The sequence below is a fragment of the Poromitra crassiceps genome (genome assembly GCF_964638095.1).
Source record: "Poromitra crassiceps genome assembly, chromosome: 18".
Taxonomy (NCBI): domain Eukaryota; kingdom Metazoa; phylum Chordata; class Actinopteri; order Beryciformes; family Melamphaidae; genus Poromitra; species Poromitra crassiceps.
The window spans coordinates 1,165,365-1,181,690 of NC_139636.1; positions in this window are offsets into that span (position 1 = coordinate 1,165,365).

Genomic DNA, 16,326 nt, shown 5'->3' on the forward strand with positions numbered 1-16,326 from the left:
GCCATGGAGCTTTGCTGTATCCGTGGCTTCATTTTTGTGCAGTGTTTTGACACAAAGGGATACAGGGAAAATGTAGCAGACTTAGCTAAATGGAGTAAGACTTGCCTTGCCATATGAGTGCTAAATTGAGCAAATACTAGGTAATTATCACGTAAGACAAGGGTTGTCATATAATCTCTGTGTAGTTACCAGCTTCCACAACAGAGCAGCTGTTTTCCCTCTGGACTGGAACTTCCAGCAGTTTTAGTGTTAAAGGACCTAATGACGGCTTTCTCCTCTGTGCCCTGTTAAAAAAAGCTCCATTATGTCTTGCTTGCCTATTGTCCCCTCCTCTTTACAGCTTGAGGGAGGTGGTGCATACAGTAGTTGAACCAAGGTCTAAGGGAGTGCTGGTTGTTTTGTTTGTGTGTACTACTCCTTTAAATTGCACCAATCAATTTCCAAGGTCTGATTGGGTGAATTTTGTTTGTGTGTACTACTCCTTTAAATTGCACCAATCAGTTTCTAAGGGCTGATTCGGTCAGTTTTGTTTGTGTGTGTACTACTCCTTTAAATTGCACCAATCAATTTCAAAGGGCTGATTGGGTCAGATTTTTGTGTGTGTACTACTCCTTTAAATTGCACCAATCAATTTCAAAGGGCTGATTGGGTCAGATTTTTGTGTGTGTACTACTCCTTTAAATTGCACCAATCAATTTCAAAGGGCTGATTGGGTCAGATTTTTGTGTGTGTACTACTCCTTTAAATTGCACCAATCAATTTCTAAGGCCTGATTGGGTCAGTTCACAGCAATTTAGAGAGAGAGTGGCGTCAGCGGGGAACCAAAATGCATGACTCATTAGCCAATGAACAGCCAGGAAGGGGTCTCGTGCTACTTTTGAATGCTAAAATAAAGCTGATAATGTACAATTTGATAAAAAAAAAAAAAAATCAAAGTACAACACAAACTGTCCATTTTGCTGCAACTCGACAGTGCTGCTTAATCCAGGACCTTACTTGATGGAACTCTTGAGAGTAAAAAACTGGTCCGTTGGAGTGAATGGAGATGTCGCGACTCGCCTTCTATATACTGTACATGGCTCTGGGTCAGTTGTATCTAGGGTTGCCAGATTGGGTCAGTTGTATCTTGGCAGAATTGCACAAAGTCTTTGTGAATCCCTGATGATTCCGTTGCGTTGCCAGATTTGGCTGTAATACTATTTGATGGATCCCGGTAGGGAATCTCACTTTTTGCTTGGCCCCTCCACAGAGAGGTCAGGCTTCAAAGACAGAGAGAAGGCTTCAAACCAGGTTTTCTGGTTGACAGACAGACTCACTGCTCACTGTGCTACGCGTTCATAACAAAACAGTAAGATTTAGTGGATGTAATCATCTGTTTTTTATTATTATTGAGAAATAAATATCACATATTTATGGACAATGTCTTATTGATTATATCTTTTTCCCAGAATGTTCTACTCTGCTATCAGAGGGTGAAGAAACTATTAGCAGTTCCAAGATTTTAGGGCTCCCGTGGTCATGGAAAACCTCAACATTTAATGAAATATGAAAATTGTGTTTTCCAGGCCTAGAAGAGTTATGGGGAATGATACATTCATCCAAGAAGTTGTGGAAATGTCGTGAAAATATGTTCAACAATTTTTAAACCAAGTGTTTATGGAGCTTAGCCGCTCATACATATAATTTAAAAACAACTGCAAATCTGCTGAAGTGTTAGTTGTAGTTGGCAAGAACAGGACTTGGGGACAGACAACACAGTTATTCAACGCAAAAATGCCACATCACAAACATGGATGCTGACAAATATTTACTATGTAAATTGAGCAATATTTCGCCGAGCTGTCATGGAAAATTCGGGGAATGTGATGGAGTGCCAGGCGTGTCGCTTCTCCGTGTGGTTTCCTCATCTGACAGCAGCTGGCCGGGGAAACGGGAGCGTGGTGCCAGAGGAGGCAGGAAGCTAAAGGCACCCAGAGGCTTCTTCAGGAAGGATCCACTCCTGGAAAACAACTGCTATTTTAGCTCAGGTATGCACCTCCAGGAACCCAACACATCCTCCAGGAATAAAGTCAAAGAACGCTGTTATTTCTGCTCGTGTGATTTGGCAGGAGATGAAGAGCTTTCCCATTGTCATGCTCATAACTATCTTAATAATAATAATATATTACATTTATAACGCTTTTCTAAGTACTCAAAGTCACTTTACACACACAATAAATTCATGTAATAGGTACAAAATAGAATAAGAACATAACAATAGCAATTATAGCTGCTGCGCAGCAATGGGTCATGGCCGGGCAAGTCTCAAGGCTTTGAGCTATTATGACATCACAATTGCTCGAGTGACATCAGTGATGGCATCACAATTGCTTGAGTGACTGATGACATCACAAATACAACCTAATTGCCCTAGGTAATTAAGGCAATTAGGCTATACACGGGGCAGAATTTAACGTTTTGATGCACTGTGGGCTCAATTTTTGACCAATCGAAAATCTGTTTGATGCTTTTGTGTAGGACAGTCTTGTAGATGCTGAAGTTTGGTGTCGTTTGAAGAAAAAATGTGGGAGGAGTAGGGTTTAATTAGTTTTGCAGTTTTGCGCTCTTTAGACTTCATAATTGGCCATAGCATAGGTTGCATTGGACAAAAGTTTCTCCTCACTTGCGCCCACATTTCGGTGAAAGTTGCAAAGCTGTAGCACGTATGCCTGATTTTTTATGAATTTTCAAAGTTTTAAACTTTAGACGGTCGCTGTAGTGCCACCGTTAGGACTATTGGCACCAAATTTGCATCAAAGATGTTTGGCATGGGACTGAACCTTTGTGCAAAGTTTGGGTAGTTTTCATGCATGGGAAGTCGAACTTCCCGGGAGAAGAATAATACAGGCAAATACAATAAGTGGCCCTGCCGCTTCGCTGGCCCGGCCACTAATAACAATAAAACAAAGTATGTAATTTAAAATAGGAGGAGTCATGAGATCGAGGGGAAGACTTTCTACATTTCATTTCATGGGTTTTGTTGGTGCTGAACAGTCGTGTAATGCAATGAAGTAATAATACTTTGTTGCAGTACTTTTTTGGGGAGTATCTGTACTTTACTTGAGTATATATACAGTATTTGTGTCAACCTTCACTTTTACTCCACTACATTTCCTAACTAAAAGCCCTATACTTGTACTCCAATATATTTCCCCTATGCATCTTCGTTACTCGTTGCTACAAAATCGAATCGAAATGTGGTCGCCTGCAAGCAGGTTTGCTGAATCAGTGCCCCTAGCTTGCAAGTTAGGTTAATCACAATCCACACTATTCCAGTTGGTAGCCGTAATGCACTAACATTGTTTGACAACCGCTATAAAATTCCAAAAAGATTTCCACTCCATTGCCCAGGCACATCTTTTGTTTGCTTTTTTATTAAACAGCATTTACATGTACTTTCATTTAATATCAGAAAATGTATTTTGATACTTCTAAGTAGTCAGATACTTTAAGACTTTTTACTCAAGTAATATTCTAAAAGGTGACTTAACTTCTACCAAAGTCACTTTCTGGTAAGATATCTGTATATAAAGTGTGGCTTTCAGGTAGGCTACTTCATCCATCACTGGTGCTGAACTTGCGTCATTGAATAACAAAAAAGGAGTGAAATTATAGTATAGCTTCATTTTGACCTCTATCTTTTAATCAACTTGAAAGCTGTCACCCTCTGCCCTGCATTCCACTCTGAAGTCGACCTTTTAATGGCAGCATCCTCTCTAATCATTTGAGTCAAGCTGAAACACACACACACACACACACACACACACACACAAACGTGCGCCTTTAGGCTGCGTTCACACTGCAAACCATAGTGCTCAATTCTGATTTATTGCTCAGATCTGATTTTTGGTTTGATTGCACTGTCTTTTAAATTTGGTCAATATCAGATTCCAGTGTGAACTGCTCATGGTCCTGAACTGACCCGCAGGCGCAACAGAACAATAACACAGTAGATGCATCACCCCAAACACGGTCAAGCTCACTGTAAAACGGGCAGGTGATCCGACTACGGCCGCATCGTTGCCGTGAGTCTTTAACTTGTTTAAACTTAGCTTTAAGGCTCTGTCTGACATGTTGCCATGTTCTTCTATGGCTCCGTTCGGGCCAATTCTTTCAATACGCTTCCAAACAGACCGGTTAGGATACGACCCCTTGCACAGACGTGTCACCCCCGCAAATACTTAGAAGGTCTAAAACCCCTGAACACATACAGTCCATTCATCGGCATCGGCCCTGTCTGTGTGTCCCGCTAACCTGACTCTGCCAGACGGGGGCGGTGTGTCCCGCTAACCTGACTCTGCCAGACGGGGGCCGTGTGTCCCGCTAACCTGACTCCCGCACCGTTGGCACTAGTCAGCTTTGTCGGTGGCTTTTCCGGCCATCAGTGAGAGAAATCACTCTGATTGGCTCGTCAGCCGGTAGGGAAGCAGTGCAGGAGAGGAGAGGGCACACACAAACCGTTCCCCTCATTTTCCAACTATTCTCATTATCGGATAATTCCAATACTCATGTTTCATGAATGGGGTCTCATGCAGGCGCAGCTAGTTGACCATCGGCTGTAGTATTTGTGGTGTGTTCAGGCGATGCGAGGTGATGCATCGTTCGGCCTTTGTTGCCGCTAGTCCTTTCAAGTGTCCCCGGTGTGTCAAGCCCTTAATACCTCACTGTCCCTCCACGGACTACCTCCATCGCAGTCTTCCATGTTTGTAGTCACCAAGTGACTCCTGCCAGCGCAGAATTGTGACGAATGGCAATCTAGAAAAGTAAATGAATTCTGATACGGGCCACATGCCTGTTCAGACTGAGGTCGCATTGATTTAGGAGCATATATATATGAAAGTGGCCAAAACGAGAATTCAAACGATCAGATTCCATGTGATTTGTCCTGTTCTGAAAAATCAGGTCTAAGTCTCATGAGGCGGGGGGGGGGGGGGTGAACAGATTTGGGCCACTTTTGCTTGCAGTGTGAACGTAGCTCTGTGAGGAGTTTCTGCTAATGACAGCATGACTGTTCATACTGACACGATCAACCGCTGGGCTCTTCAATCAAACCACCACAACACACACACAAACACACACACACGTTCACACTCATCTATTCTCCTTTCATCTCTCTTCTCTGGGCTGCAGGTCACAGCCAAACTGGCCTCCCTCAGCCTGAATGCTGCTGGCTGCAGAAATTACAGCCCTCAGACGCCTCCGTCACCCAGCAGTTCACAGGGGCCGTTGGTATTTGGGGCCCCAGGCCAAAAGCTTTCATCTGGGGGTTTTGGGAAGAGCAGTGGCTGGTCTCTTCAAACACACTGGGAGATAATGGCTTGGAGACACAAGGGGCTGGAGAAATAGTGGGGTTGAAAGGATGTTTCACGTTTTTAAAAGCTCCTTCTTTTGATGACTAATCTTAAGACAAATGGTATAATGATGATCATTTGGGAATAAAATAACTTCCCTTCTGGCTTGCAAGCCACTCTATTTACATCCGTAAGCTGTTGTGAAAGGAAGTACTTGTGGAGCTCTTTCAGAGGACTTTGTAAGCAATATATGAAAATCTTTCAAACGTCCAAACAATTTTAGTATTTATTGGAAAAAAAAGGGTTGGCTTCTAAAAACCTTGAAATTCCCCTTTAAAGACATTTCAACAGATTTTTCGATAACACTTTATAATAACGTTGAGTAGTAAGTAATTTATAAGCTATTAGTTAATGATGAACTAATCATTTACAAAACATTAATATACATTTGTAGATGATTAAGTTGTAAGTCATTCAAAGTTTTTATATTGCAACCTGTCTCTATACACATTTGTTAATCATGAACAAATGATGAGCAAATCATTAGTAAATGAAAACATTAACTATCGAACCCAGGACCTTCTAGCTGTGAGGCGACAGCGCTTACCACTGCACCACCATGCCCCCCTGACTACAACTCCTATTATAAATATTCGGGTGTTAAGGTACATGTTGCAGGGGAGTGGGTGATGGAGAGAGAGAAAAGGCAGGCAGAGTGATGGAGAGATGGACAGGGAAGGGAAGCCTGTTATCAGAGGAGAGTTACCAGAAGGTTTAGCATGATAGACCGAAAGAGAGAGAGGGGATGAGAGTGGTACATGACCAACTGCACGTAACACCAAACAAAACCACACTTTTGAACAAACATTGTGGGTAGACGATTCTAACAGCACTTATTGTAGGTCAACTCAAAATGCAGCTGACATGCTAGCATGGCAGCATCATCACATCATATTAGTATCCTATTGATATCCAAATTATTCTAGCCTAGGTCAATTTTAGATTAATGTAAATAATATGTTAATATGAAATACTTCATAATGTTAGGAGTGTGAATTGGTCCAGATGAGCTCCGATAGTAAGACTGCTGAGAGCTGAAATTACCGTAATTTCCGCACTATAAGCCGCACCGGACTATAAGCCGCAGCAGCAAAATTGACTGTTTGTTACATATATAAGCCGCACCGGACTATAAGCCGCGGGTGTTTTAATGTTTTTTTTTTTTTTTTTTTTTTTTTTTTTATTGTGTTTTAATGTTTAATTACCATATGTAAGGGTTCGTGCACAGAGGGGATTGTCGGGAAAGAGATGGCTGTTTGAGGAAGCTCCCATTTATTAACATTTCAACAAAATAACACAACACCACCTGTGTTTTTTTTTACAGTGCACACAGTGTCCGCGGTGTGGTGAAAAGAGGGCAAGAGAGGAAATTAAAACAGAAGTGGATTTATAGTTAGAAAGAGTGCTAAAGAAGAGAGAATTCCGTTTTTTATTTTATTTTTTGCTGAAAAAATCCATAGATAACCCGCACCGTTATATAAGCCGCAGGGGCCAAAAACGGCCAAAAAACGGGGGAAAAGCCGCGGCTTATAGTCCGAAATTTACGGTAGTGGGATTATTGCAGTCCCTTAATCTACATAAAACAATACTGTATTTTGATTCAGGTGTTTACTTTGTTTCGGAGTTAAAGGTCTTTGAATGTGTCCCAGAACACAAGAAGTGATGTGTTCTGGGACGCATACAACAATTTATTATAATAGCAAAAGAAGAAAAAGTAGTACTTTAGAATCAAAAGTAGTTTCTTATGTCTATAGACGGTTTTCACCAGCTGCAACCCCACAGCACTTCCTTTTTCTCAGCTTCTTCTTCTGTGTTTTATGGCGGTTGGCATCCTTAAATGTTGCATTACCACCACCTGAATTGTATCAGCTTCACAGTGCTAACTATTGACAGTGTCCACTTTCTCAGCTATTCAGGGGAAAACACTGACATAGCCTACTTCTATTTCTATTTTTGCTATGTAAACGTTTAAATGTAAAGATAGGCCTATGCGTGCAATAACGTACTGATAGTCAGCTTACTCTGTAACATGTAGCTTTTATTAGCCTCTCAGGCTAGCTCCGGGATGCGATCTTTTTTTTTCCATGATGGCGAAGGCATGACCCGCCCCTCTCTGCCTCTAATTGGCTGACTGCACTCGCCTGCTTCCCAGGCGAGCCAGAAGTCATCTCAAACGAGCCTAATTATAGCCTATACTTTCATTCAATCTCACGATGCTGCGGGGGGAAGTAGGCTACTTCATAGCTTAACTACGAAAATAGTGTCCGCTGTCTATCTCCCTTTCTGCTGCAGCATGTTGAAGAAATAAATGTTCAGTTTGAACAACACCCATTCTGGTCATTATAGAGCAAGATGATCGCTTCCACTACCAGGGCCGCCCAGAGAGATGGCAGTGCCCCTGGAAGGGTCCAGCCACTATGCCCCCCCCCTCCCCCACACGCGCTTGACTCATATCCCCGGATACCCCGCCCATAGGGGGGGGGGGGGGGGTAAAGGGGTAAGCTTCAAGGGGCGCCCCCCACCGCTGGCGGCGCTCTCCTCCTCTCCTCTCCCCCTCTCCTCTCCCCCTCTCCTCTCCTCTCCTCTCTCCTCTCCCCTCCTCCTCTCCTCTCCTCTCCCCCTTCCTCTTCTCCTCTCCCCTGTCCCCCTCCTCTCCCCTCCTCCCCCTCTCCTCTCCCCTCTCCCCCTCTCCTCTCCCCCTCCTCTCCTCTCCCCCTCTCCCCTCCTCTCCCCTCCCCCTCTCTCCTCTCCCCCTGGTTCCCCCTCTCCTCTCCCCCTGGTTCCCCCTCTCCTCTCCCCCTCTGCTCTCCTCGCCTCTCCCCCTCTTCCCTCTGGTTCCCCCTCTCTCCTCTCCCCCTCTCCTCTCCCCCTGGTTTCCCCTCTCCTCTCCCCCTCTCTCCCCTCTGGTTCCCCCTCTCCTCTCCCCCTCTGCTCTCCTCGCCTCTCCCCCTCTGCTCTCCTCTCCTCTGGTTCCCCCTCTGCTCTCCCCCTCTCCTCTCCCCTCCTCTTCCCCTGGTTTCCCCTCTCCTCTCCCCTCCTCTCCTCTGGTTCCGCCTTTTATACACGTCCCAAACAATGCAGGACGACGTGATTGGCTGGCTCAGATTTGAACAGATCTGAGCCAGCCAATCGCGTTATCGTGTGATGACGTAATGTCCTGTGCCCCATGACCGGATGGACCATATATGGACTTCCTCCCCCCCCTGGCTGCGCTATCATAGCTGCTGACTGTTACTGCACTATCCGTCAGATCCGTAACATGGACGTTACTCTGCAGAAACTACAGTAACAAAATCACGAATTGCTCTGTTTTTGGAGCTCTGCATGTCTGTGTTTGTCTAGTTAATGTGTTAACGTTAGCTAACGGCTAACATTCGCTAGTTAGCCAACCAACCAGCAGCTAACATTAGCTAGCTAGCTAGCTTACCGGAAGCGATATTTTTTTTGGATGACGGCGAAGGCATAACCCACCCCTGGCCCTCTCTGCCTCTGATTAGTGGCAGCGTTATAAACCATAGATATAACTATATTAAAAACATAAACACACTGGCGTCTTTCATGCAGGCTAGCAAGCGTAACTGCTGTCTGACGGTCTGACCAGACTGTAACAGAGATGTAATGCAGGATAGCCAAGCGAATGTGTTTGGATGGAAGTTTGACGCTAGGCCAATCAGAGGCAGAGAGGGGCGGGTTATGCCTTCGCATAGCCTTCGCCATCATCCGGAAAAAAATATCGCCTCCGGGACAACAACGCTTCCTACCCAGCGTGTGCACGTCTTTCCGACAGGGGTGGTTGTTATGGCAACTATCAACAACAACAACTACTACTAACTACTACAAGACATAAAGACCGAAATAGGCTACCTTGTTAATGTGTCTGTCGGAGACACGGCCTAACGTTAACATTTAATATGAGCCGAATATCAGCCTGCGCTCAGCTATGTATACAGGAAGTAAACCGGATATTCAGGTGGGTTGTGACGGTTGTTATTGTTGTCAAGTTAAAACTGTCCATAGCGGTTTATTAAACAGGTTTATTAAAAGTTTTTACCTGAAAAAAAAAATCAATTTGATAGTCGAATTGTAAAGGCCTTGGTGAAAGTTGCTAAGCATTCCTTCTCAAGATAAAGATATTAATTCTTGTTTTGCATTTCAGTGCTGCTTGAAATGTAATTGCTAGATTTGTATAAAAAATTATGCTTTACAATTGTTTACTTACATACACCCATATTCTGCATGGCTGTATTGGGACAATGTTTGTGCCAAAAAGACATTTCACTCTTTTACCATCTTAGTTAAAATTGGCTAAGACTTTGTTCACACCAGGCGCTATTCAGAAGCAGAGCTGAAGCTGCGCTGAACAGAAGCTGAGTGTCAGGCTAAACCAGTCACACAAGAAGCACTCTCTTTTCCTCAGCGCCTTGCTTGCCACTGCCTTGCCCCGCCCACAACTTGTATTGACTTCATGCCTGGTAGCTTCACGCTTCACTCTTGGAAAATAATGTAGGACAGAATTTTGAACGATCGCTACAGCGCAGCTTCAGCGGGGCTTGAGTGTGGCGCGCGTGCGGCTGGTGTGAACGGTCTCGCCTGTTAACAAGGACGCCGAAATGAAACTGCGTAGCTTCTGCGTGGCTTGAGCGTTGCTTCGTTGTATGTGTGTGTGTGTGTGTGTGTGTGTGTGTGTGTGTGTGTGTGTGTGTGTGTGTGAATTGTGTGTGCGTGCAACTATGATCTTATAGAGAGCTCCAGGGATGACGTATTTTTGTAGGCTGAATGCGGAAGTCCCGAACTTCCTGGTTCTTCACTGTTTCTGTCTATGGGATTTTTGAATGGGTTTTCGGCGCGATGCTTCAAATAAGGTCTGTGGGCAACGCAAGTTTAATCAAACGCGAACCAAGGTTCAGCGGGATAATCTTCACACATGAGGACCACTTTCATGAGTTTTGTAGCGTAAATGCGAGCCCTAGAAGTAAAAAGCTCGTGCTAAACTAATCCAGAACTACACACAGTGTCGCATAAGCGTCCACGCGAAGGCGCGAGAGAAAAAATTTCCGCGTTCACTCGTGATGACGTATAATATCCGCGTCGACATTGTAGTCTCATTTAGCCGTTTGCTAGCTAGCCACCCTTTTAACGGCACATAAAAGCTTCAAAACTCATAAAAGTGGTCTTCATGTGTGAAGATGATGTTACTAAACACTGGTTCGCGTTTGATTAAGCCAGCGTTGCCCAGAGAGATTATTAGAAGCATCGCGCCAAAAACCCATTCAAAACTCCCATAGGCGAAAATTGTGAAGAACCAGGGCTGTTAGCATCGATGATTTCCGGACTCGTTCCTGGACCTCTCTATTATCTTCTCTTAGTTAAAATTGGCATGTCAAGGGGGCATGGTGGTGCAGTGGTAAGCGCTGTCGCCTCACAGCTAGAAGGTCCTGGGTTCGATTCCCACCTGGGACGCTGTGAGCGCTGAAGGAGTGCGTGCCCGTCCGCATGTCCTCGAGTGCCCCCCGCCCGGGTGGGGTCGTCAAAAGGGTCTTTCTGTGGAGTTTGCATGTTCTCCCCGTGACCCCTGGGGGTTTCCTTCATATAGGAATGTGGTGCCTCCTCTGGTCGTTAGGGGCGCCTGTTCAGAGGGAGGGGAACTCGTTGGAATAGCGTGATCCTCCCACGTGCTATGTCCTACCGGTGAAGCTTCCCGTGTCAGGTGAAAAGAAGCGGCTGGCTACTGCCCATGTCTCGGAGGAAGCATGGAGCCAGTTTCAGCTCTCCCCAGATTGGCAGAGGGTGGAGCAGCAACCAGGATAAATAAATAAAACATTAGCACTAACGGGGGATAAAAATGGATTAAAAAAATCTGGCATAAAATATATATATATATTTAAAACATATATATATATATATATATATATATATATATATATATTTAAATAATAGTAGTTGTTTTTTAATGGTTTGGCAAGAAAATGGGGGGGAAATTGGCATGTCAGTCATGATTTGTGATGGAAGTGATGTCACTTGTGCAATTGTGATGTCATCAGTGGTCATCAGTGATGTCACTTGAGCAATTGTGATGTCATTAGTGATGTCATCCCAGCAGTTGTGATGTCATCAGTGATGTAATAAATATTTCCTGGCTGAAGCTAGTGGCTCTGCCTGAAGCTATTCACCTTATGTAGCCCCGCCCACTTGACCCAGTTGCGTTACGGCTTCCTGTTCAAAACGCTGTCTATTTTACCTGGTCAAACCAAGAGCTCTTAATGTAGGGGTCTACTCTCCACACCTTAATTCCCCTCAGCAGTGTTGGCCACAGTTAACACAATGAACACAACATAAGTACTCTACTGTCACAGTAAGTGTAAACACAATAGGAAGTAATTGGCTGACCCCTGCGTTGGAACATAAGGTGAAGTGGTGAGTGGATGTATAAGGAAAGGGTAGTCTCTCCAGTCTCCTCAACCCTAGAAATCGAGCGAGCGTAGTGCATGAGATTTCTAGTTAAAAAAAAGTTAACAAATATAATTCAACTTAAACTGTAGCAGCATATTGTTTTTAGTCATGCTCAATCTTCTGATAACACAAAAATGTGCTTAGTAGTATGTGGTAAGGGCAGCTGATCCAAGTTTGATCAAGATCTATTTTGGCTTTCCTGTCAAATCTACAACAACGAAAACGTTCCAAGCCCTCAATATTGACTGTTCATTGTGTTGATCACTTTCCCACATTGACCGTAACAGCCTGCTGGAATGAAAGCGCTGACATTGTCTTCCGGGGGCTTGGGGCAGCTTTTTCCTCAGCCCCCTCCACCCCCCCCCCTCCACCACCCCACCCCCCATATCCCCACTCCCTCCACCCCAAAGTGGTGGTGGTCTAGAGTTTCTATTATGTCTGCTGGATGTCAGTCAGTCACAGTGGGAAAACACAGGGCCAGCCACAGAGGAAACCATAGCGTGCAGGGCTCAGAGAGCGGCTCCTGCATTCTGGGACCGTTTGACTGTTGTGGCTCTTCAGAGGGATGGGAGAGGTGTGCGTGTGTGTTGTGTTGTGTGTGTGTGTGTGTGTGTGTGTGTGTGTGTGTGTGTGTGTGTGTGTGTGTGTGTGCGCGCGCGTGTGTGTGTGTGTGTGTGTGTGTGTGTGTGTGTGTGTGTGTGTGCGTGCGTGTGTGTGTGTGTCCTCTCTTTGGTCAGGAGGGCTCTCTGCAGGCAGTGTGATAGCAGCCCTCACTCAGCTTACTGAGCGGCACATTCTCCGGGCCCCAATGGAGAACTGGAATTGCTTTTGTTTTCCACCAGGCTGCTGTTCTTCTTCCAGCTTAGACTGACAAAGACCAGCTCATGTGGCGATATCGTGCAGTGTTATTTGAGGCCGCAATATGTCCAGTGTTATTTGAGGCTGTGGCAAAACACGGGCATGGATCTGCTTAATCAGCCTCAACATAGCAGAAATACAGGAGTTGGCAGATTTAAGGCGGAGTTTGACACTGCTGTTGTTTCCAAAGCCATGATCTGAATATATCAGTTGGTATCAAATGTTTTCACCTTTAAAGGATGGCTTTACCGGTAATCAGCCCACTTTGTATCATTAATAATCTCGGTAATATAAGCACATGCGCAGTGTTGACCTCTCTCTGTGTTTTCCTCACGGAGATCTCCTATTTCCTCCTCTGCCAAAGCGCTCTGTTCTGACGCGTTTTACGTCACAACGTGTTAGAACGGAGCTGCGGAAGTTCTGTAGGAGAGGCAGAATCTGCGGCTGTTATTGTTTATTTTGTATTTTTTAAGTATGCGCACATCCATTGAGAATCATGGAGAGCCTTAATGAGCCTTAATGACTTGCAGCTGGTGGGGGCGGAGTTTCTGCAGACAGCAGCAGTGAGCATTTTCTCCCTGAGGTAAACAGAGAGAGAAGGCAAAACACATGCCCATGTGCATATTACCGAGATTTTAAGGACACCTAAATTGACACAAATTAGACCATGGACCCCCATTTAATACGATTTTTTAACAGGATCCCCCATCTTATAAGATTTTTTTTGCTTTTAGATGTTTCATTAGGCTACAGATGAAACCCATGACCAAAATAGACACACATGCTGTCATTGTGGATGGAATTAGAGTGAAAATAAACCCTTACCCTTTTTGCTGGGGCCCCCCCTGGAACCCCCCTCAAGCACCCCACTTTGAGAACCACTGGAATGAGTAACTTTGAATATTTGTCAGTGTTTCTATTGGATTAAACACAATGTGCAGAATAATTACTGGGTTTTCTTGTTTACAAGATTTCTCTGACATACCACATTCCAAATTTTACATTTTTTCCATATTTCAGTGACATTTCCAGGGCAACTTACAACCACAGATTGTAGATTAGATATTCAAGCCCTGATTCATATTCTGAAATGTCTTCCCATCTGAGCTTAGAGCCGGAGCACACTGGGTTGCATCATGCAGAAAAAAGGCTGTAAACATACACCTGCGTCTTAAACTGTTGATTTTTTTGTGTGTCTCTGCCTTTGAACAGAACAAACTAATAAAAATGTCACTGCATTACTGCTGCCTTGAAAGAATGTTGACATGAAACTGTTTAACTGCTGTACAGTTATGGGTGTTATCAAGTATTACACGGCCAACTTGTCCCATTCGAGTTGAAAAAAGAGAGAGAAATGGGCCTTGGCTGAGGGGCCAAACTCCACCAACATGACCCCTGTTAACTTGAGCCCACACAGTCAGGATACATCTGGGTGCAAGATGTTATCAGTACGAGTATTGCTAGTTGTACTGTGTTGGTATTGCCAGGGGCGGACTGCATAATCAGACACATCGGGCAAATGCCCGGTGGCCTGGCCTGGCCTGGCCTGGCCTGCAATTATTATTATTATTATTATTTTTTTGCAGGCCAGGCCAGGCCACTCACTGAACAGCAGGCCAGGCGCCGCCTACTGGTTTACTAGTGGTTGTATTACTTTATTCAGGGTTAAAGTGGGTGCATCTCATTGTAAAATTGGACTTGGCCCAAATCGGGCTTCAAACGGCCCAAATCTGGCTTTAAACGACCCAAATTGGGCTTCAAACGGCCCAAATCTGGCTTCAAACGGCCCAAATTGAGCTTCAAACGGCCCAAATTTTTCACAGGCGCCCTTCGGACGCCGGCACGCACGTCGGCCCGTATCGGCCTGGCCTGCTTGGTATCTAATGCCCGGCCTGAATTGTGATCCTAGTCCGCCCCTGGGTATTGCTATTATCTTTATACACCGGGTTCTATGGGTGCTGTGCTGGAAATCCTTGAAAACACTTGAATTTTAATATGATGTTTTCAATGTTTGAAAAGTGCTTGGATTTTGAATAAGATGCTTGAAACATTTTGAAATTGTAATTGCATTACTTTCATAATGAATCGCTATGACTGAATAGTTAGATTTTTAGACTAAGAAATAAAATACCGGTAAGTCAGAGAGAGAAAGAGGCAATTTCTTTTTTCAAAGGCGTCCCTGGACCTCTCACCTCAAGATATCTGAATGAGACTGGGTTCTATGGGTATGCTGATACCTATTTGAATCTGCATATACTAGGGCCCTAAACAGTCTTTGAATGGCATACAGTGGATATGACTGGAAAGCCAAGACTCTTGTGGATTCAAGGAGCCCAGTTGTTTTAATGTGGGGTGATGTTAGTCACTCATTGCAGTGAGACAATTTTTTTGAAAGTTGACCTCACTGTATAAAATGACCTATTGTGACCTCTAGGATACTCACAACAGCTTCATGAAACTTTACAATCACAAACGAGAGACCTAGGGCATTCAGTGGATGTAAGGCTTCCTTAAGGTTATTATATATATATTATAAATAATAAATACATAATATTATTCTATACATTATAGAATGCATGGGGACATGTCAAAATGATGTGAGAGAAAAAAGAAAACATGGTCATGTTTAGTTCTACCTCGGGTAGGGGTATCTAACTGAAGCCCTTTTTAGGATTTGGTCCTGTCCTTCTAATTGTGCCCCCCCCCCCCCCCCCCCCCCCCCCCCCACACACACACACACACACACACACCTTTGAAATCAAAATTCCATCCCTGATATAGCCTATAGCTGTTTATTTTGTTATTAACTACTAGTATAATAGTAATAGTATTTGCACCTATCACAATTAGTGTTTCTTTTTCATTAGCCTATAATAATGTTATTAGTAATTATTATGACTATGACTGTTATGTCCTATCATAGCATATTGGATGAAAGGATTACATCACTTTTACAAGCTGCCTCTATTGATTTCAGAGTGGTGTGTAAAGCTGTTAGTTGGTATTAGTAGTAGTAGCCTACTGCTAATAGTTACATACATAGGCTGTAATTAGATGAGGATGACGTCACTTTTACGAGCGCCACTCACTTCAAAGGGGATGCCTCGTCGCGTGACGTCATCCCGCGCTCTGTTGAATGGCAGGACTGTCCGCTCAGAGCAGACTTCAGAGAATACTACACTGAGAAGATGAACTGAAGCCACGCTGGGCGGAGAGCAGCTTATCTGTGAGTCAGGTCGTTTTTTACGACGATTTTAACTGATCCCCCCCCCCCCCCCCCCATAGGCGTTAACTTATTTAGGGGAATGCATGAAATAGTTAATTTAGCATGTTTCAACTTTCAACCAGGCTCTGGGCTTGAATTTTAGTCGATGCAACTGAGATGGTAAAGGGAGGCTACACGACTTTATAAGGCATCATAACCGCATCATAGCACAGTGAGTGCATGGTTGTTAATATATCAGATTTAAGTCTATAAAGATGTAAGGGTTGAATAGCCTATGGGGAAACCATAGACTGTAAATGGGGGAAACAGTAAATGTAAAGTGTAGCCCACAAGGGGATTTCTATAGACATGGAGGACCTAAAAAGAAAACGTGTATAAATCAAGGCAGCAGCAGCTCGTTTT